The sequence below is a fragment of the Lonchura striata genome, chromosome 10 (assembly GCF_050655825.1).
Source record: "Lonchura striata isolate lonStrDom1 chromosome 10, ASM5065582v1, whole genome shotgun sequence".
In the NCBI taxonomy this organism is placed as follows: domain Eukaryota; kingdom Metazoa; phylum Chordata; class Aves; order Passeriformes; family Estrildidae; genus Lonchura; species Lonchura striata.
Window position 1 is genome coordinate 8,441,160 of NC_140712.1, and position 22,554 is coordinate 8,463,713.

At 38.1% G+C, this 22,554-nt stretch overlaps 1 protein-coding gene across 11 annotated transcripts in view; it reads right to left on the minus strand.

Moving 5' to 3' along the window:
• The window catches only part of TLN2 (talin 2), a 142,011-nt gene that overhangs the window by 91,803 nt on the left and 27,654 nt on the right, over positions 1 to 22,554 (minus strand). For 7 of the 11 annotated variants that reach the window (XM_021554185.4, XM_021554184.4, XM_085588175.1 and 4 more), the window contains one exon: positions 7,305 to 7,387. The exons of 2 other annotated variants lie outside the window; for them this stretch is intronic. The gene's annotated coding sequence lies outside the window, so the exon portion shown is untranslated. Of the gene's footprint in view, positions 1 to 7,304; positions 7,388 to 11,619; positions 11,710 to 19,414; positions 19,548 to 22,554 lie in introns of all 11 variants that reach the window. 2 more of the 11 variants (XM_021554183.4, XM_085588176.1) reach the window with 2 other exon arrangements.

The following is a 22,554-nucleotide window of genomic DNA, read 5'->3' on the forward strand; positions in this document are numbered from 1 at the left end:
AGGCTGCTCCAGCTGGGTCACCCTGGGCTTTGGTCCCTGTCCTTTGGAAGGACTAAGTTTGAGCAGACACTTCCATCCATTTGCACAGCCCTCCTCCAAGTCTTACCTGAGTTACTGTATCCTTCCCCAAAGCTCTCTGCCAGGATACATTCTCACTAGAGCTGGGATGGTGTTCTATTACATGCTGTTGCATAAATTACAAAGGTGTGGGCTTATAAACAGATACATACTCCATGAGTAGTTAAAATATTTTTCTTTAATAATTTCTCTTCATTAAAAAAATAAAGAGAAAAATCTGAAAATTCTGAAAATCTAAGGACCAATGTTTATAAAATTAAATATTTCTTCATATCTTGTAAAATAGGTATTTTCAGTGAAATTATTTGAACATTAAATTAAAAAAAGTTATTTGATGAAACACTTATATATATTTAAAAATATTAAGTATATTTTACCTGAAATTAAATAAATCTGTAAATTGCCTACTGCAAGTCACAAACTAATAATTTGAACAAAAGCTCCAACATATTTGTTTGAGAAATATTCGCAAATTAACAGAAAGACAGCTGATGCCAAAACACCCCCACCCTTCATTTCCACTGGAAATTAATTTAAAATTGCTTTTACGCCTGGTGTCATTCAAGAGGAGCAAAACAACTAACCAACATGTTGCAGGACTGCCAAAGCTGAGTAACAAATTAATTTATTCATATCCTACTGCACCTCTTCCTCCATCAGTTCCAACAGTAACTTCTAGAAAGATATTTTCTAACTAAACAGTAAATTCTACACAGTCTGTGCTACCATAGTAAATGAACAACTTTTGCATGGATTTACTCTCAAACTTCCTTATCCCACTTCTGCTTCACCAACAAATGGCTTGCCCAACCAGCTCCTTAAAAAGCCTTCTGTAACAATATGCAAAAATGAGTTGTCTGATGTTTGTGAATGTATCTGTGTTAAAATGTTAAAAGCATTGAGATGGATGACTCACATATGATCAAGTTCAGACTTGCCCTAATTAGAGAGTTTCCATGATTTTTTGTCAGGCTTATACAGTGAGTACTAAATCAGTATAAGATCCAGCTCTACACTAGTGAAAATTTCACAAGTCAAATCAATACCGTGAATGTAAGCCTCAAGTCATGCACACAACAGATCTCCATTCCACAATACCTTGCTGAGATAACAAACATGATAAAACCACAATTACAGAAATTACAGAGAAGATTTCCCAAGAAACTAAATTGCACCTGAGAGTCCAGCTCTGTTAGACTGGGAAGGTGGAACTAACCTCATCAGCTGCTGTACACAGAGACAGACCAAGGCAAGGGGCAGCGAAGTTATCTCAACAAGCAAAAGGCCTCTCCAGAGACATGTAACACAAGGTAAATAGCTGTTTCTCCCAATACTGACACGGACAGAAGTTTGCATCACATAATTTCAATTCAGGAATCAACTACCAATCAAGCCAAAAGCATAAAATAAAATAAAACACCAAAATAAAGATGCAGGGAGAAGGGGGATTTAGAGGGAAGACCAGATAGTGCACACTGACCTCCCTAACTCGCCTGGCCTAATTCATTCCATTCCTACCCTCATATCTACAGTGTCTGAGCTGATGAGGCCATGATTTTATCTATATATCCTGAACTGCAATGCTAAGCAAACAGAGAATGCAAAATGTCAGCTCAATGCTATGAGGGAATGTGCATTTCACATCCTTGCCAACTGAGTGTTGAGGGAACATATAGCCCAAAACCACCTGTGTTTCAAAACCAAGCAAACGTGGAACAGCAACCACAGACACTGCTGAACACAGACCACACCCATCCAGTTAAAGCAAGGTTGTCACTGCCAGTGCTATGGTTAAAAGCAAAGCTCTGCCATGATTTAGTAAAGGTCTGTCTCCCCGGAGATATTTCTTAACTGGTTCATTCAAGCTTGAGCAAACACAAATCTAGGTCATGAGACTGTCACAGCCTAAAAGCCTGCATGTGTACGTACTAGTAGAGGCAAAGCTGTATTGTTCACAGAGGTTGAACATCTAATTCTACTGTACATATTAAATACTTGTTTAGTGGACTGGTGTCTGTTAAGACCTCCATGAGCAAAATGCACTCTGAACTGATAGCTTTGTTTACTTCCAAAAAAGCATCATACTTCAAAACCTGAACATAATGGAACCACAAGGCAGGCAGATGACCAGCCGATTGCACAGGCATAGAGAGTAAACACACCCATTTTACTCTAGACTCACAATGGCATCTATGTTGGCATCTTATCTTAAAAGAGGTGGCACTGCTCCTTTCAAGGAGCCCTCTCTTCAGTGCTCCATTGCTGTCAATTTGTAACTCATTTATACCACAGTGCTATTAAGGGCTGCCATTAACAGACTTTCTGAGAAGACTAAGCAGATTCTCCACCAGAGCACAGTATAGGAACCAAACTATCATCTGGGGGTTGTGTGCCTGAAATGTATGCCCACGTATCACAGCAAGGCCATCATTAACTCCTTGCTGGACAAGACACTGTGAAGATGTCATTACTGATTTTTGCCATTCCACTGGGAACTGTGTGGTGAGCTGCTTTCAGGGATAACAATCACTCACGCACAAACAACACACTTGTAAACTGGACTGGACTGGAAGTTGTCTCGTCAGTAAGGTTAGAATCTCTTCTGATCAGAAAGGAAACAAAAAGAGCTATTACTTTCCCTCTAATCTTAAAGCAGAAGGCAAGAGCAAACCAATAGAGAAAAAGCTGATGTTCTAAATGGGCAGTAAGTACAAAGATATCAACTTGGAGAGTCCAGAAGTAGCTTGACAACCTCAGACACCACACGCTGTCTGGGGTGGCTGATCAGAACTCTTGAAGTTGGAACAAGCAACCAAAAAAGCATAACCCTTCCTTCCACTGATTAGAATTCAAGGAACTTAACACTGTACAGCACTAAACATTGTTTATTCTGTTTGCAAGTATGCACATAAAATTAAAATGCAAGAACTCTTACATGCCCCCCTGCCCTAAGAAAATCCCTGCTCAACCACAATGGCTGTATACACATACCACACATGCTGATAAGCAAGTTTACCTTAAAAATCTTCAACAATCTCAGGAAAAATTCACTGCATTTAACTATAACATGCAGTACTAAATTTTACAAATAAGCTACTTGGAAAAAAATCCCCACAGCAAAACAAAGATGAAGGACAAGCTTTGAAAGGTTACTGTGAAAGTAGGCTGTAATTATCAGTAAGCATTAATAGATACCATTCCCAGTTCACACTTTATAGTCATCCAGCAACAGCATCTCTTTTGCTAAGAACCCAACAATGAAATTCCCTTAAGCAGAATTATGTAAGAGACCAAAATATTTGGGTCTAATTAAGAGTTGTTTACAGGAAAGTCAGCTTATTAGCAATTGAACTTCAGCTTGCTTTTTAAGTCAAAAGGCATATTTGCAAACTAACTAGCTTCAAAAGGAAGTATGAATTACAAGGAACTACAGAAGGAATGTCACTGTCCCAGTCAGAGCTGAAACAGCTTTTAGAGAAGATAAGCAAAGAGCTTGACTGGAGCTAGCTGTAACAGAGAAATCACAAGCCCCAGTAGCAAGAGCCTTCACTGTGGCAGTCAATGATATGTCTTTGATGAGGCCTTCCAGACTTTTTTTCCTATTTTGCAAAAACACTGCAAGAGAAAACCAAAATCAGAAACATGAATTTCTGTAGAAACCAGAAGAGAATCGCATCCTTTGGCTAGGTTCCTCCCCCAGAGTCATTTGGAGGACAGTACTAAATATATGCACAGACTATTACTAAAATGGTATCTGATGTATAGAAGACATTTTTATTTAGTGTGGGTTTATTTTTCCCTTTTCTTAAAGGATTTGTTGTTGGGTTTTGGAGGGGTGCTTTATTTTTTTAAGCTCAACTCCTAAGGTTAATCTAGGTCCATCTCAAGCACTGCAACTTGTTTACGATGGGATATATTCATATATATTTATACAGCTTCAAATGTCATTTCCAGTTGTGTAATCAGAACTCTGCCATCATGCACACCTCTCTTCGAAACAGAATGAAGCACAGAACTAAGAAACATGAGTAAAATTACCCAGCTGACACTTAGCACAAACTAAGGCTAAGACAAAAAAAGCCCAGGTTAAATCTGGAAAAGTCAAGACCAACTCAACAATCAAACTGGCAGCAGTATTTTTGACAGAATTTGTTGCAAGCAAAATGATTCCCTGTTGGAATCCTAATAAGAACCACAGAACATGCGCTTATGGGCCTGGAGTCAAATGCAAAAATCCCCGAGTGCTTCCCACAGATACTTTTCAGACTTGAAGATATATTTCTGGTGTCACTTATGCAGAGGTTAACAGTAGTGTTGAAATTGAACATAAATGTTTACTTGCAGAAACAATTGGACAAGAACAGTGATCCTACCGATTCAACCCAACTCAACATTTTTTCTGCACAAAGTGTTACTGAAAAGGTCTCAGACAGGAATCACAGCACGGAGTTCCTTAGTAAAAAAGGTACATGACAACTCACTGGAAATGACTGACCAAAGAGACACTTGCAGTAACAATCTTGAAAAGTCATCAAGTGAACCATGTAAACTACTATATACAATTCCTCTGTGAATCTTTCAATATTGCTTGTTGGAAGCTCCATGAAGAGGCAGACTGTCCAGGATCAGATGGTGAATCAAGTCCACCAGAACAATTCACTTAATAGCATTTCTTCAACCTTTGCTTTACATGGTTATATGTGTTGGAATTACTTCAAAAATGCAGCATGCTAGAAGCTAAGACACTGGACACTGCCTAAGGTATGCAAGAATACACCTGTGAATGTGTTTTTTGAAACTTGAACTATTACCATAATTCTCCCACAGTAGTCAGAAAACCAGTTTTAAAAAACCTAAGTACACAAAAGAAATAAGAGGAACAACCCATGCAAACTCATACAGGCCAACAGGTTGGTGTTTTTCCTCCAGCAGCACCCTGTAACTTCACTACTTTAGCACACTTTTTACCAGACAAAAATTGTCTGGAGTTTAAACCAAAGCCAAGCACTTCTTAAATCTAAATTATAATTAATTCAGTTATATTTCTACCACTTAAACACTCAGGTCTCTATTCCATCTACTGTAATATTATCCAGACAATTTTTTCTCACAAGCTATCACAATTTGGTATCAACATGAGATCAACACAATTTTTAACAAATTACCATTATTTATCAATTTTCATGTCATGGAAATAGAAAATGATTTGCAGAAAAGCAGTAAAAATAAAAAACTTGCATGTCAGTGAGGACAACAATTGTAATCCAGCATTCACCCATCATTAGAAAGGGGGTCACATGGAACTGTCATCCTACCCTGGCAATGCTGGAAAACTACAGGCAACAGTTTACACAGAGTCTACAACTCAGATGGTGCCATGCCAAAGAGAAAAACAGCAGATCATGCAATTGCCTTCCAATGGCTTTAAACAGCTATTAAAAAAGAACTTTTCTTGCTCTTCCAACCTCCATCACCTACTTGAGATTTACCACACACACATACAGTTTACCACACAAGCATTACCAGTCATAGTTGACAATTTTTAGAATACTAATGATTTGGCTGATGCTACTGCAGCAAGGTTGAATGACCTTAGAGCATGCTCCTTTTATTTTCTGATGCTAGCACCTAAACAGAGAGGGAAGGCAAGAGAAGATGTTTCAAAACTTAACAGTTTCTTACCATTTCAAAGGCTGAGTGCTAGCTGCAAACATTTTTTTTTTGAACCTCAAATTCAGGCAGAGAAGTCAAGACTCTGCATTTTGATTACTAAATTATTTTTTATTAAAAAAAGAACACTTCTTCCAAAAGAAGAAACAGAGAATGGCTAGCCAAAAGAGCTTTGAACAACTAATAGAGTGGTAAAGAGGGAAAAAAAAAAGAGTAATCGAGGAAAGGAAAAAGCTAGCGACTGCAGAAAGCTCAGTTACTACCAGAATCAGCAACATTAATGAAAACAGAAAAGCTCAGCAAGAACAGTGTGCTTGCATCTATCAAATCAACATCTCTGTGACAGCCACAAAACAGGACAACACAGACTGAGCTCCAGCTTTAAGAGCACTCCATATTCCCAAGGTAAAAACTCACAACTACTGGATAAGGAAGGACAGAAATCAGATGGTGTAGTCATTATGAGCAGGATTTGAGAAAAACCTAGGTCTGAACCCCAAAACATCCACTGCTTCTACAGCAGAACAGAGGAACAAAGAAATCATGACACATAGCTAAACTTAGGTAACAGTGTGTGCAAACTTGACGTGTAAGTTAGATTATACTTAGTCTAGCACACTGCCCACTGTGTGCTAATGTGAAGTGAAACCTCTCTTACACCAAATGTGCTCACCAAGAGCACATCTTACCAATAAGCTCAAAGTCAGCTTGGCAGACTTAAAATGCTTGAAGTTAAATTCACGTATTTTGTTAGTTTTCTTAGCAAAGCCCATTTCAATATGTACCTAAAACACCTTCATTTAACCTTGTCCTTAGACATATTTGATACAAATTGATATGTTGCTTTAATTATAGCCTGCCTTGAAAGTTCACTGAAGACATTTTTCAAACATGGAGAATTGCAGGACAAAATTCCATTAGCGACTTTTCAGTATTTCAAGCTCCATTTCCAGATGAGCAGTCAAAGCCAGAGACACATTTAGAACAGTAATGTGGACAATGTCAAAGTAACTTCAACAGATTAAGAACATGGGGTGAGATTTATCAACATCTTGCCTAAAGACAATTTTACCATTTAGTGACATTTTCTTCTGAGACCATTACAGTACAGAAATGGTAATGTATCTGTCAAGTTATTCTAGTAATGATTTTTCCTTGTTCTTTTTGCCACCTCTTACACGTATTCAGATGAAAGAGTTAAGTCATCAGCTATTTGTTTCATACCAATGAAAGGCATGGCTCTTTTTCCTAAGGCTTAGAGAAATCACTTATTACATGATCATACTCTCCAGTTCCCCTGGCAACTGTTTCAAAATAGTCAATATTTGTCATAGCCAGGTTAATCTCCAGGCTGTTAATTACAATATTTACTTGGCACTTCAATATTCATACATCACATTTATATTTCAGCTCACTTTCTTCATAAACACAGCCATAGAAGTATATATTTCATGTACTCTCTAAAGAAAATTTTACACTAATATGCACAAGCTTTAAAATTACTTCAGGTTTTATGTTATTATATGCATAACAAAGAAAATTAAACAGGACCTTACCTCAAAATTAAACTTCATTTAATAGAAAATAAGTTTGTCTGAAAGTACTGTTTGATCACATGGAAGGCTTCCAGCAATCAAGTCTGTAACACAAAATACAAACAAATTACTTTCTTATCCCCAGTTCAACAATTTCTGTTTTTCAAGTATCTTCTCTGTCAACACTCTGGAAAGAAAACAACTCAGGAAGTTCTAAGTTTCCTTTTCCCTTCAGGAGTCAGAATTTGCATTGCCAAAATGTCTTTGTCCTCAAAAAAATAAATTTCAGTCCTTCTAAATTACTCACACATAAGAGCTCATAATAAACGAATTCATGAGTTTTTACAGGTAAACACTTTGAAACAGCCTAGTTAATTATGAAAACAGTTGTAGCACAAGTACACTTGTAGCACAAGTCTGGCTGTTAACATAAACTATCACACTGACCTCTCAAAACCATTTATTTTGCATTAACTTTGCTTTTCCATGGTTTACTGTCCCTGTGTGGAATAACAGTCTAAAGCACCACAACTCAGGCCTCTCTGGGCAGTCTCCCTTCTGGAAGTATAATTGCAAAAAAAAGGTAAAAAGTTTTGTTTTGCTTTTAAAAGATGACAAAATCTGTTTCAAACGCTTTGGCTGTTTTGAGGAGGTGGGTTTTCTTTTTTGAGTATTTTCAGGCTTTATTTATTAGACTTGGCTTTCTTTATTTCCCCCCTAGGTTTCTTAGGATCATTTGTCAGTTTTTACTCTAAACAAAAGCTAATATATCATAGTGGTTTAATAATCATGAGGATGGGCAAATCAGTTTGCACACAAGCCATTTAGCAATTCTGAAACCCCACAGTGCTCTGAAATAACAACCAGCTTCTCTCCCAGTATCTCCAAACATCTCCAGGCACAGAATTATCCAGGCTGAGGTCTGGCTGCTAGCAAAGGCTTGTGTTCCACGTGTGCAGGTATGGAAGGCTCTCATCCCATTTTTTGTATCTCCTGGACAACCTAAAAATACAAATGAAGTTCTGATCCACAGCAGCTATCCAAATTTGAAACCAGTTTATGCATAGATTTAGAAAGACCAGGATGTTAAAGAATAAAGTTATGCTTTCATGTAGCTGCATAGCAAAGAATGCCTTTTAGCTGAGAAGCCCACAGCAATAAAAGAATTCTTGCAAATTTTAACCAAATAAAGCTGACAAAAACATTTCTGATAAAACAAATTCATCACCTAATGTTTTTCTTGTCTTGGTTGGTTAGAAAAGCGATTTTTTGCTTTCAGTGGACTTTTAAGCAATATTGGCTCTATGTCAACACAACTATTAACTACAGGTTAACAGATTTAATGCAGGCCAGAGTAAATGCAGTATACATACCACAATTATTTCAGCACCCAATTGATCACCTGCATGTGCATTAAAAACAGCAATGCAGTAGTTTGATACTTGGAAATTTAGATCCTTGATCATACTCATCCAACTTCAATGCCTGCCAAGTTTCCAGTAATGAGCAAATAATGTACAATTACATCTAATTAAAGGTATGCCAGCAGCCTGCACCTCATGGGCTTCCCACTCAAATAGAAGGTCAGGATAAAAGCAAGTTCAGCTCACAGAACACCTGAGGCATTCCCCAAGGTGGCCGCTATCAGTGCATTACGGATTGATCGGCAAGACAAGTATCTGCATTACAGTAACATGCCAAATTCCTGTTCAGTACAGCCCATAAACTCACCAGTCACCCTGCTTCCTGGACATCACTATGTCCTTCTCCATACTTGCATATATTTTAAAATTCTAAAATTGTTATCAAGTGCAGTTGTGAAGTAGTTCAGTCACTTGCAACTGCCACCTGTCTTCATTCTCAGTCTTTGTTAACAAAGACACCAGAAGCCCTTTCAAGTCCCCCCGTTCTGTAAGCACAAAGCACCAGCTGAAGCATCTTCACCTCTACTCAGAACCACCATCAATGAAGGCAGACACTTTCTGGATTTGCATCAAAAACTGAATGCCTGTAGAACATACCACACCTAGGAAAGAGCAGAACCAGATGCAGCAGAGAATGGAGTGACTATCCCAATATTGCTTCTTTCTAGTTGCACCACACAAAGGCCTCCAGACAAACATTCCAATTCAATACATGTTGTTACCATCATCATGATTTAAATAGTTATGAAACTGCTTTGAAATCTGCTCTTTTCAAATGCAGTTCCAAACCAGAATCATTGCTTAAAATTAAAAAAAAAAAAAAAAAAAAAATCAAGCAAACACAAAGAACCCTCAATAATTTGTTTTTTTCAAGCTGTACACCAAACATGAGTAACTAGAAATTCATTTTTCTGTAGTTTATCAGGAGGGTCTATCTACTTACTTAAGTGTTAATGAGACTAAAAAGATAAGGCAACTACTGCATTAACATTTTACATCAAAGGATAAACAACACAATTCATTTGCAAGTACTACCAGAAGAACTCAATGAATAGAGTACCATGTTTCAAAATGACAACTTAATCTTAAATAGTAGATTTTAAGTCATCAGAATACCTAGGAGGAGAAATATGGATATATCTTGTGGAGTCTGAGGAAAATAAAAGTTGCTTGTACTATGATACATGGTAAGACTAGCTGGAACAAACATGACTGTGGCAACAACATTTATTTTTCATGTGGGTTGATTACTGCTGAAGCAGCCGTATATTTTTTACTTAACAACTGGGAGATAAAGAGACCCTAAAAAAAATATTAATCACTGTTTTTTTATTCTATTGTCCTCACTTCCTGGAATGTAGTCAGAGATGGAACTAGACTGCCTAGAAGCCCAGTCAGCAAAGCAGCTGCCCTGAACTCAGGATTTATTTACAATCTATTGGAGGGTGGGAGCAATGAGTGCATAAAGAATCTAATTCCAGAAGTTTACACAGGGCTTTCTGAATATTTGGATTATTTCTTAGCAGTAGCCCCTTGGCTCCCCCCTCCCCTTCTCTTTCCTTAGCTGCAGCAACAGTTGTATGAAATGCTTTTGGTTCAAATGCTCGTGATGCTATTTACCAAACAAGAAAACTGAATAAAGAAAAGCACTGAAGCAGAATGTACTTTCTCAATTCTACTGCAAATTCCTATACCATGAATTAGAAGTAACTTACTTTATAGATATTTCCTAGGTATTCTCTAAATTCTTGGTGGTAACAGTTTAATTCAGTAGCATTTGGATTTCAGGCTCACTGAGATCGAACATAAATTCCAGCATCATCTCCTACTACATCTTCTGAATGTGGAAGATCTTTCTGCCTACGTACTTCCTTTGGGTTTATGATGTGTGTTTTTCCTATGCTGTATTTTGTGGGCTGTTCTTTTTGTTTGTGCTTCTTTGATTGTGTGGGTTTGGGGATTTTTTCACCACAACCAAATCCAAATCTATGGTCCATTACACAGGGTATGTTTTAATCCTGTTGGCATTTGCCACCCCTTTACTGTAGCATCTCTGCTAAATGAATTTGCTCATTGCTTAATATTTTAAAGCTATAGACAGGGGAATAGCTACCTTGAGACACTGGCAAATTTAACTTAGGATAACTGGAACATTGGGGAGTTTAGTTCTATGATCAAGTTCCAAACTATGTTCCTTGCACATAATAAACATATTGAATGGCTGTTTCAGGCTGGTACTAATTCAGATGTCCTGTAGTGTGTGACTTCTTTAAACTCTTGTTCCTTCTTACCTGTCTCATTTACTTGCTTCAAGACTACTTCATAAATGATCACAATTCACCTAGTAGAAGGTTTTCAGCATTTAGACAAATTTGACTATGTCCCATATGAAACTGCACTGTCAAATGCAGCTCTTCCCTACTTGAAGCAAAATGTTATTCCTTAAAAATTGTGAAGTTTTGAAATTGGTGGCTCAAGCCAGACTTTCTGTGAACCTGACAGATGGTGGTAGCTTATCCCTGCACTGGTCTGCCAAAACTCAGCTTTCAGCCCCTCAGGACCTATTACTGCTTCACTCTTATCAGATCTTAACTACTGGTTTTTTTAAGCTATCAAGCCTTACAACAACCTGCACATCTGGGATAATAGTTTTGAGGAAGTCTGATAAGGTAGAACAAGTAAATTCTGCAACACAAGAGCAAAGTACGGCATTAATTTCTTCTCAAGGCTTCATGTTTTTATACAGCAGGAGAAAACTATCTGTTGTGATCACTGAAGTCCAATACACTCCGATTAATTTTCAAAATTATGTAAATTTCATCTCTTACATTATGCTGCTGACCCAACTTTCTGTGATTAATGTTCATCTGTTTTCATGAATATAAACTTTTTGTCAGGCAAATATTACTTGCCTTCGGTTCAGGACTCTTCAAGACCAATCAATAGTTTTTCATAAAGGAGCAGTTATTATTCAGACTTTATTCTGAACTCCACCTTCCCATCTAGGTAAATTAAAAAAATAAAAAGGTTGCAATTTTGTTTTCTAGGAGAAAGACAACCTTGTTTAAAGTAAGTTGTACTCCTATTATGATTAAAGTTAAATCGTAACTTTCAGTCTTTGTATTACTATGATTTTTATTATGGCTACTACTACAGAAAAAGCTACAGCAAATATTCACATTCAATCACCCTTGGTAAGTTCTTTAAAACACGTTTGCCCAGAACAGTTGTCTTGTTGGCATCAAAAGGCAAAGCTTCGCCTCTGATGAAAGGCAGTAAGCTTGACATGACTGCACAGGAATGATGTGAAGTGTAAGGCAGCCAGGCCTTCATGCCCTCCTCAGGGCACTGGGAGGTGCCACATGGCAAACCCACCCACCCTCGTGTCGTGGTGACCCTCACATCCCAACACCACCACAGGAGTGGCCACATAATGACAATTACCAACCACTATTATGTAATATCTGCAAGGAGTTAACTACTACAGCCATCATCGATGCTTCTTCATTTATTCCAAAATCTCTGGCTATAGATTTGAGCTTAGAATACAGTCCTTTAAAAGCAGAGCTAAACACATAATTTACAACTGTATAATACCATGCATAGTAATTTTAAATTACAGGTAAAGATGCAAAACAGCAGGTTCTCAAAAATGAGTGCATGGCACTTTCCTCACCAAGGTACCATTCACACTACCTGTAGTTTCTGACCTTTTACAATTTGGAATCTAATGTTATCCTTTATTTCAAAAAAGACAGTCTGCAAGCAGTTTAACAAATGTAAAGAAGATGCTAAGCCTAGCTTTCACAAGAACAGCCAGTGTAGCTTGCCTTAGAACACTTGCAGGATACCAGGACCTGAGCAGTGAACACACAGTCCCACAGATTAGAAATCCCTCAGCACAGGGACTATTTTCTTCCCATGCTGTGGTGTTGTACACTCTGAATATCCAAATATGTACTTGCACTCAGGTCAAAATTAAACAGACTTCTCATCCATTTATGGTGCTAAACATTACAGAATTCAGCAGTCTAAGGCAAAGATTCACTGGTTCAGTGGCACCTGCTGAGTTTCCGACCTCCAATGGAAACATAAATAAAAAATAGTACATTTTGCATGACCTTTATGAAAAAGTGTGAATTCAACTGTCATAAGCAACTAGCAAAAAAACAACAATATGGGAACCTGCACTTTTCCTTTGTTGTTAAGTCATGAATCACTCAGGCTGCAAACCTTTCTCCTGAATATTCTACAGTGGGTTCACATTTCCCTTTAAACTACTTATCCCAAAAGGCATATCAATCCAGGATATAACAGGCCGTGTTCTCAATCCCTAATGAGATTGTCTGCAATGTGAACACTTCCACTTTGAATGACGACATGCAATTCATCATCCACTTCTCCCTAAGTATCTGCAAATAAAGTCATTGGCAATATGGCTGTTAGAAGTTGAGATTTCATGTCCAGAGTTGGTGCATGAGCTGAAGAGGCAATAAAATAACAAAAGTAATCTTTCAGCAGGCAGGTATGAGAGAGAGAGAAGAAAAATAACCAATCCCACAACAAAACAGCACCAGGTTTTTGCTGTTGGTATAGTTTCTTCAGAGTGTGTTACCAAAACAAGGCACCTGCCATTCCAGTGGTGTAATGCTTAAGCTGTCTGCAGTTAACAAAGCTTGCCAGCCAAATCTGTTCATAACAGAACTATGACCCACTCACACTGCAGCAGACAAAACATACAGTTTACTTCTTTGGCGTGACTAACAGCAAGCTCGCCAACTTTCCAAACATACTCCTTGAAAGCTGGGCTGCTCCGTGTTTGCATCCAAAGGGTCAGTATAGTAATAGTTCAGAGAGTCCAGATCCAAAGTGTTGGCAACCCAGTTTCAACAGATAGAAACTTTGGATCTTCCATTTTCAAGCTATCCTCATTACCTCAGTAGACTGAAGAGCTTCCTTTTAAAGAGCAGTGGTTTGTAAAATTTCCATATCTTCACACCAAGTTTTTAATTTAGGCAACAGGTTAACTATACCACAAGAAAACACACTTAATCACAAATATACTAAATATACAAAATCTACCTAAGCACAAAAATTTATGATATATAGAGTGAGGAAGTATTTTGAACTCAAACTAGAATGATACAAAACAAATTTAAATTACTTTCTGTTACCATACCAACAAACCCTTGATGGGCCAGGCCAGTCTGCATTACAGAGAATTTCCAAACAAACAAAAAAACAGACAGCACCAGTCCTAGACCTCCTGAGAATGAAACCTGGTTACCAAACAAAATGCAACTTCACTGAGGTGTGGGGGGGAAGTGATTCTGGCCCAACTCTAAATACACACATGTACATATATGTTGTTACTTTAGACATGCAAGCACACATGGCCTTCTTACAGAGCTCATGATGACCTTAGCTAGGTGTCCCCCACGTTCCATCATATCAGCACACTCTGCACTTTCAACATGGTCAAGGCAAGAAGCTTCCAACAGGAGGAAGTCTATTGCATACACATGCCCCAAGGTGAAAACCTCATCAGCACCTAGGAAAAGACAAAACTTCAGAACACTAGGAAACATGGAGAACACCAAATAAACCTTTCTGGGGGGAAGTAAAGGCCAAGGCACAACTTGTTGATTTTCTTATATGCTTGGAGCTCATGTTCTCCCAGTACCATGACTTGGTATCAAGCTTCTATACAAAACTTCAACATTAACCATCATTTCTAAACTACTTTCAATACACTTCCTCCTCCAAATAACAGCCATTTATGCAAGTGAGTGAAGACACATCAAACAGATGAAGAAGCTGAGTGTCTACCTCCTGCATTTACTTCTTGAAGGAGGTACATGTCTTTTGATGTGACTGTGGAAAGGGGAATTTAAAAGGCAGCTTTAATCACTATTTATTAGTGTTCCTCAGCAACGGAGAATTTAGTATGTTTACAGACTGCACACATTGCTGCTGTTCACTATACCAAAAATGCATAAAGCAGCTCCTTTTCTGCCTGATTTGCCTTGAAGGACATTAAGTTAACATTTCAGAAAGAAACAGAAGCTCTTTAACTATGCAGCTGCCAAATCAATTCTTTCTGATTCAAATATGCTTTGAATTTCATAAGATCTTTCCACAGACATAAATCTTTCAGTCCCAAGCACTTCCTGTCATTTTAATTACTTCCCTTCAAGTCCCCTAAAGAACAAAAATGATGCTTTGCAGTGTTCACAGACAGGATGAACAGCACTTACTGTGTCCTAGGGGAGAACACTGTCAGGAAGGGCTATTTAAGTGGGGGAAGAAGGAGAGGCAATGCTGGAAAACACAAACCTAAGAAATGCATACAGTTAATACTCAATTTAAATTGAAAATATGAAAAGCTCAACCTCCTTCTCACTCCCCTCTTCCAGTAAATGGAGGAGAGAGGCCTTCTCTTGACACAATGTGCTTTCCAAGACCATATTTCTGGTATGAGACAGTACCTGAGTTACATTGGAGAACACAAAATAATCCTTTTCAAGTTGTTTCCCCTGCTTCTAGATATGTGGTGATCCTAGATCAGGAAGTTTTTATACAAATATTTTAAATTTATTCAATAGGGTAAAAAGCAAGCAAATCTCCATCATACTTGTGCACTGAACCAAGTCAGACCTCCAGATGTGTACACAGATTGTCAAATCCCAAGTAATGTCCTTTCCAATCACCCCCACATGGGAGCTGCTTCCATTTCAGATCTCCTGCCCCACTGTGGCTCACCTTGAAGTTACCACCTGTAAGCTTCCTCCACACACCAGCCCAGACTCCCATAATCTTGCTGTGAAGAAATTTAAATCAGGTCACCCCGAGGCAATTTGCTAAAGAGAAAGCATTGTTTGCCTTCACATCAACTAAGCTACTTAAATACTGAAAAAAAAAAAAAAAACAAACAAAAAAAAACTTCAAAACTTCAAGTACTCAACAATCTCAGTCACTCAGAGCTGGCTTCAGTTGTTTATGGTGACTGTAGACCTGCAACACTGCAGCTGCAGATGGAGACAATGCCCTTTACCTGCCACTGAGAAGTGGGGTTAGCATGGTTGCCGTGTACAGCTGCAGGATTTCTAAACAGGGCTAAAAAAAAAAACCCAAAAAATCTCAACCAGAACTCTCACCCTAAAACAAAACCACCAAATGCAAAAAAGTTAGAACAGAACTACTCGACACTCTCAACATGTCAGCAACGTATCAAACTGTTTGTATGGAAGAATGAACTGACTTCTAATACTGTGAATAACAGAGATCCCAGAAAGATGTATTTTCACTGATTTTCCATTCATTGTCCTGGAGTCGAAGCCAAAAAAAAACCAACTAAATTAAGCAATTTTCCTATCTGGTCTTTTTGAAACACTATAACATCAGTGTGCACAGAATGAAGGCTTCAGAAAGGAAGAGGTAAAACATTGCATTCCTAGCTCCAGTCAGCATATTGCATTTCAATATTTTCACAGTAACATACAGTTGATATCCAAAGTCAATTCCAAAAGTTTTTTTCATACAACGTCTGCCCAAGGGACTGATTCCACTGCATTCAAAAAGCACATCTGAAGCATTTATTGCTTCCAGATTTTGAAAGGAGAAATTACTGTTATAACTCAGCTGAGTCATCTTAACAGCTCTGCTAAAATCTCTCTGGTTTTCATCCCAAAGTCTCACTTCAGAAAAGACATGTTTCTTGTGTATTAATTCTCCAAGCATACAAAGCCCATATTCAAGGTTTTGGCAAAAAAAATAGATTTAACAAGGAAGATGAATGCAACCCAGAACTTACAGTGCAGGCTACTTGAAACACTTTTGGGACCTTCAGTTACTGCATACAATACTCCCTAACCTTTATCCCATTCTCTGCCAAAAAGCCAAAACACTGTATTCAGAATTTGCACTAAAAGTAAAATTTGATAATCATGACCTGTGTCCAATTCTGCATTTAATGGTTTTATTGCATCAAGTTAGCACATAGGTGACAACTGACCTCAGTGTTGCAGACACTCAAATTATGTCACATGAGCAGAGCAGGAGCCAATCCAGGCAGACTCCAGTTAATGACAAATGAAGCTGATGTGTAACATTCAGATCTGGAGGTCCAGTAATGCAACAGCTCTGCTACAGATTGAACCCAGCGATCAGAGAACAGGCACTAATCAGAGATGCAAAAAAGTCTGAAACTTCTGCCCAGAGGGCTTTTGCTGTGAAAATGCACAGATCTTAAAATTAAAGTGTCTACCAAGAATGCAAGTGACTGTTGAATGCAACAACTAAAACACCTGCTCAGTAGCACTCATTTTGGTCATAGATCACAGGAATGTATGAACCAACATGAAATAAATTATTAGCATGACATTATACATAAGGCATTTTGGATGAACAGAGCAAGTGAGCATGTCCATGAAACCTGGTGAAATAGTGCAACTGTACTTTGGTAGGTAACATTTAACAGGTCAACAGGCCAAATGGCAATATCTGAATTCAACTTGCATTTTTATTGCCCTGTTTCTAAATCTGTGGTTTAGATATTAAATGGGTTTTATTATAACAACTTTCAAGTACTCCTCATTATGCTTTAAGTGATAGATTCCACTTCTGTCACAGTGAGCTCTGGAAGCAAAGCTTCTGATTTGTCTGAAAATTCAGAGCAGCCCAACTAAGAACTGTGTTCTGGATTTCCTTTCACTCAGCTGCTCTCATGAATGATTAACACTCAAGTCTTCTACAGCTATGTGTTACTGGCTCCTTGGACAGCACTTAGCTGCACAAGCAGATGGACAACAAGCTTTTGGAAGCAATTCTGCCAAGAATGTCCAAGCCAAATGCTCTTTTTAGACTAGCATGGGGAGAAGCATGTGGGAAGAAACATGCTTCTGGTTGACATGTTTGCCACTTGGAATGTTGCCCTGAACTGGCAACTGGCAAATATTTACAGAGGAAACTTTTCTCTTAGTTAGAAAGTGACAGGAGACACATCAGTCAGAGCATGGAAAATGACAAATCAAGCCTTGTATTTAGAAGCACCACTGTAGGATCAAACACGCTGCAAGACATTAGTGTGCTTCAAGAAACACACACAATAGGCAGAGGAGCAAAGTTTTAGCAATGTAAAATACACAATTCCACAATATCCAATTCTTCTAAAATATTTCTGAATTGCTGGAGGAAAGAGCTTCCCCTTCAGGGAAAAGACCAAGGATTGGTAACTTAAATCTGAAGAAATCCCCACAACTGTCTAGAACTTAGTTCATTTGAGAAAAGCTCATCTATTCTGGCACTGTTTCTACCTCCTTATATCTTTGCAGCTGTACAGAAATCTGTGGAGAGTATTAGCCTCAGATTGCATGGACCCAGAAATGAAGGCTTAAAAAAACATTCATGTGACAGAAAAGACTTTTTCACAACAACCATATGGTTGGGGAAGTAAAAAGCTTTATGATGGACAGTCTATGTCTCTGAGCTTTTATGCCTTCCATCCCAAGGACGCATATGCCTGAAGTGACAGAATTATAATATTAATTGAAATTATAATATTAAACTTCTTGTCACAGGGAAAGCAGGTGGGAAAAAAAAAGGGAAAAAAACAGAAATGAAGGTATTTTTATTTCTTTCTTCCCTGATTTTCCTTAGACATATGGGTATGTATAATGTCAACAATCCTAACCTATTTGAACACAGGCAGAAGAGAAAACATTCAAAAAATGGTAAGACAAAAAAAGTAATCTGATAAGTAATACTGATACATGAAACAAAAGAGTTGAGGGGAAATGACTGTACAAAGGAAATGTGTAAAAGGTGCTGTACAACTATCACAGAGTAGACTTTTAAAACAACAATATCAAAATTTACAACAAAATCAAGATAATAGTAAAAGCATAAATTAATAGCTGCATCTGCAGAACCTTCTGCCTTGACATCTGTGCTTCAGTTGAACTGGCAGGTTGCACAGGCTGCACAAAACCTTCAAAGAAATCAGGCTTTGGGGAAGAAAGGGCCACCTAGCCATGCTAGGTATTGCCCCATGGTTGCAATACCAAGACAATAAAAGATATTCTTAAGAATTTCAGAGATGGAAGTAGTGGCAAAGAGGACCAGTGTAACAACAACCAGGACCTCAGCAACTTCAGGGGTTTTCATCACAAGAGAGTCAAATATACCCTCACAAAAACACAGTAGCTTTCTTCAAGGTCGTGGGGTGGTTTAGAATTCTCCCAGAAACTTCTGTGCTCTCTACTTGAAGCCCAGTTTCCCCTAAGTTTTCATCTTCAAGTTGCAAAGGCCGTTTTTCCCTTTAACTTTCATTTCCAGCAGCAACTGCTCCACAATAGCCTTCCAGTTCCCCCTACCAGGCACTCCTTCGAAACAACCAAGTTTTAGGACACGTTCCAAGGCATCTCTCATTCTCCACAGGGGATTTAGAAGCACTCCCAGCTTTTCCACTGGTCCAAAAAACAAGCAGTTGTTTCTGTCATGTGGTCCATTTTCACTGTTTTTATGAAGTAAGTCACCCCTCTGAGAACTGTAAGTAGAGTAAGCTGTCAGCCTTTAAAAGTGACAATTCCAGCAGAGGTGCCAAGGCCCTAAACTACCTTTTGAAGAAGATACCATATGTGCAACCACACAATTCTCCCTACTGCACAACACAGCTGAATGCTGAAAGTGACACCAGTAAAAACTTACTGAAGCTACTTTGTATCTCCATATCTTCCTTTGTGGCTGCAAAAACCCTGCTTTAATCCAGTCGTCCAGAACAAACTTCCACTGTAATTCCAGGGCTTTATTTCACAGAAGGCATTGTGCACAGCAATATGAGCTGGAGAATGAGAAGACATTGTCAACAAGCAAAGCACGTTTCAGCCACATGGTCAAATTCCAGTTGTGACCTTATTCCAATACACTGCAGTGGGGTGATAGGATTTAACAATACTCAAATTTAGCCCAGAGGAAAAAAATCCATGTTTCTGTTGTTATGAACTGTAAAATCTAAATTTTCAAAGGTCCCTGCTCCAAATTAAAAATTCATACAAAAAGAAACTTCCAATAATGAGACAGTTTCCAGAAAAGTCCAGGGGTTATTCGGTCTCCCAAGGAATTTGCCTTCCCACACAAGCTGTGAATTTGAATGATACTCAGAATAGTTGTTTTTCTATCTTTGCTGTAACTAAGATTTTTAACTAAGATTTCCTGACATTCTTGTACCAGAATATTCATCAACAAGTAGCCAACTTTCCAAACAGAAGTATTTGAAAACAGAAATAGTGATTCCAAGACAATTGGTTACTGTGCTACCTGACACCTGCTAAACATAACTGGAAATTTGAGTTCTTTTTCTAGACAACTAGACATCCTAGTATTGCTCTTAATTTTATTTCTAAGGAATGTCTAGTGTTAGATTAGAATAAAGACTGACTTGAGAAGTTCACTGTTGGAAAACTGCTTGCAAGGGCTGTTGTGCTCTTAGTTCAAGAGGGGACATTTTTTCTTAAATCAAACTGTGGCAAAAGTTAATTATTTCTTACATAAATACTTCTGAAAAAATCGGCTATTTTCGACCAGCATGTACAGTGTTCTTCACTTAGCAGCTTAATTCTGGATGCACAATGCCAGGTGTGGCAGACCACATGCACGCTCAGAGAGTTAACCAGTAAATCAGCTGATTTAGCTTGGCCCACAATGTGCAAAAAAAGGGCATCAGAACCCCACCCCAACTATACAACAAAGCCCTACACTGGACAGCTATATTTTCTACTTAACGGCAAATGTTTCTGCTAATGTTTTCATTTAGAGAAGGGGAAAAAATCCCATTGGCGTGCTCTAGTCAAGATTATTACCTTTTGTACCTTTTAATTTGCTATGCATGCTTTGTTAGAACATTTTTAGATAATTTCAGGTAATTTGACAGCTATGCTGTTTAAAACCATGGTTTAATCACTTCTGACTCTGGCATGGTTTGTTTCATACAAGGCTTCCCACTGTCTTGCTTGATCCAGTCTAAGATGAGCTTACAGAAAATGAATTTACAAAATGAACCAAGAGAAAGCTGAATATGTACATTTTTTAGCAAGCACTGCTATCCAAGAGAGCACTTTGGGCATGCTAAATGACAGCCTAGACAAGGGGAAGGAAAAGCAAAACAGATCCTAATCGTGTAGTTTCACATAGAGTTGTGAGCATGATGAAGAGGCAGGCAAACAGTAAAATCTAGGCCATGAAATACCACCTCATTTACATGCACAGTTTCTGGAAAGACAAAAGTGGAGGAGTTTACAGTCAATGAACTAAAACTCACTGATTCTTTCCTAGCATCCTCAAAGACAAAACACAGTCCCTTCAAACAACATGAACAACCAGTAAGCAAAAGAGGCAACCAATTTACATCAGGCTCTCCGTACAGGGAGATCTTCCAATCTGAAACCTGTTGGCTAGTTGTAGTTGTCCTCAGTCAGGGAAATCAAAGTTTTAAAATGCTCTTAGCAACATCTAATTGTTTATCTTCATCATTTCTAGCCTACCTGATAAACAGCCTCGACTACAAAGAGCTTTATTCAAAATTATTTATTTACTGAGTAAAGACCAAAACCAACTGACACCTGTCATAAGAGGAAGCTGGCATCCCATTCCCTTTCTGTTTGCTGCCTCCCAGAGCTGACATAATTTCTCATGTCTGACCACAATTTCTTATAAACATCCATAACTTGACTAGAACTATGTAGAAAAAGACCTGACAGCCAAGTCCATTTTTGGAATATTAGCTTGCAACCAAAGTATCTGAGAGCATCTGCAATGCAGAAAAATCCAATCAAGTTCTGCAGAGCTTGCTGTCCCACCACTGAAGGTCATTTATGCTCCTGATGTGCTCCCACAGGTTTCATCTGTAAAATGCGGTTTGCAAAGCTGCCTCTTTCTGGCTGTGTCTCTCCTCACTATGTGTAATGTGCTCAGCCAGGAGAATCCTACATGAAAACTGCTATGGTTTAAAAACAAAGCAAAATCCAGCTAGGTTAGGTAATTTTCTTGCCTCCGCAATAGAACAGCAGTTCAGCTTTAGAAAGTTAAAAGTTAAAACTTGAACAAAAAATACAGGCCAGTGTCTTTCATTTCAGCACTTATATACCATAAAATGCAATGAAATTCAATAGCAGTCACTCAGGCTTTCTTATGTCATTATTTCTACTCTATGCCACATTTCATATGACAAGACAAAATTTAACTGTTTAATCAGCATACAAAATTTCATGCAATAATTACACAAAAATTTTCACCAACCACTTGTTTCTCCATTAACATTCCATTAACATATTCCACTATGGACACTTCAATACAATTTCAACCAGTTCTGCCATCAAAACATATTCCATATGGACACTTCAATACAACTTCAAGCAGTTCTGCCATCAAATGGAATAGAATATGGCATTACATGATAATCAGGACAGCTTACAATTTACACTTTGACACCTTGTTACTTAAGCAAATCCATATTCCCCACAAACTAAACACTACAATTTAGCTTAAATTGATTTGCTTCACATTAATTAATTAATCATATCAGCTCCTAAACCCCTAATAGTGCCTCAGAAAAATGAACAAATAAATTAAAATTAAGTTACACCACCACATGAAAAAGAACTGTTTACATGGTATTGTTATAAAAAATATCAAAGTCCCTCCTCTTTTCAAAAACTAGATTCCAAATGCTGGACTTCTGGGCTCTGCTGTAAGGATATATTTAGTGCCGATATACTGCTCTCATCTCAGATTACACTATTTAAATCTAAAAGGCAATGCACGTGTTGAAGAGAACTGTTAAAGAGTAAACA